We start from the raw sequence: 1,475 nt of genomic DNA on the forward strand, positions 1-1,475 counted from the left end.
CTCTGTGGAGGTAGACTTGGCCCCCCCACCAGTCTCTGGACATAGGACCCTGAAGCAAGCTGTGAGGCCCTGCCCCTCCACCCTTACCCTGGTCTGTTTGTGCGGGTAGACACTAAAGCAGGCAGACTCAGCATCAAACCTCATGGCCTGGGCAATAGACACAGCAACAGCTGGGGGAGGTGACCTATGCCCCCAGACTCCAGCTCTCACCAAGCTTTGTGCCCAAAAGTCCCTCTTGTCACGTGTGGCTTCTGCTATCACCGCAGCAAACTCAGCATTGAGTTTTTTACATCATCACTAATACCTACTGTCACCCTCCAGGTTAAGGGCTGATCTTGGGTCCCCCTCTCTAGAATCTTGGGTCTTCTTTTTGTGTGTGTGCGGTACTGGGGCTTGAACTCAGGGCCTACACCTTGAGTCACTCCACCAGCCCTTTTTGGTGAAGGTTTTTTTCGAGATAGGGTCTCGAGGAACTATTTGCCCAGGCTGGCTTCAAACTTCTATCTTCCTGATCCTTACCTCCTGAGTAACTAGGATTACAGGCATGAGCCACCAGTGCCCAGCAAATCTTGGGTCTTCTGACTTTGAAAATGCCCTTAGCTGCTCCTGTCTCCACCCCCACCTCGACCCAGCAGTGGTCCTCTACTCTGCAGCCCACCTCTCCTATCCAGCTCCTGTTAGCTGGATGGCAGTATGGGAGAAGGAAAGGGGCCTCAAGGACACCCCCAGCGACAAAGGGGCTAAGCAGAGCAGAGGGAAGGGCTGGCCCGGCCTCTGCTTCTCTGTCCCTGCACCTCCAGCTCCATCAATTCTCAGAAGCAAGGTGACATCACAGATCTAAAGCCAGCCTTAAACCAGTATGACTTCAGGAGCAAGACTGCACTGCAGTTCAGGATCTCTGTCCATGATTGGGCCCAAATGACCTGAGGCACAAATCCCAGAGGGAGGAAGCTTCCAGTTGGGGGTGAATGAACGTCAGTGGAAGGAGGAATGGTCACGCCACATCTCACCTGCCATTTTGACTGGGGAAGGAGGGTGAGGACAGAAGCTGCTGCTCAGAAGTGTGACAGAGGCACCCCTGAAGACGTGGCCACCTTGCCCCGTAGCTTGTTCTGCCACAGGGTGCACTCGGCACTCTGTACAGCTTGGAGATTTCCTGGCCAGACCAGACTGATGGGGAAAGTGGGCTGGCTCACAGGGGGCGAGAGGAGTCAGTGCCTGGGCTGGGTCCCCACAGGTGGGCAGCTCCTGCACCTATCCATGGCATCACTTCGTGCCCTGTTATATAACCAATTTTACTTACCCTAATGAAGCCAGAGTGGGAGAGTGGCCTTGGTCTCACCTGCTCACCTCTCACCACATCAGCTGGGCTTTCAGCACCTGCATGTCTCACCTGGCAGGAGCGGAAAGGATCAGATAGGTCACTTCCCCTCAGACCAGTGGATGTCCCTCAGTGACCAAAGCAGGCAGGGGTA

Source organism: Castor canadensis, chromosome 4, assembly GCF_047511655.1.
Source record: "Castor canadensis chromosome 4, mCasCan1.hap1v2, whole genome shotgun sequence".
NCBI classification, from domain to species: domain Eukaryota; kingdom Metazoa; phylum Chordata; class Mammalia; order Rodentia; family Castoridae; genus Castor; species Castor canadensis.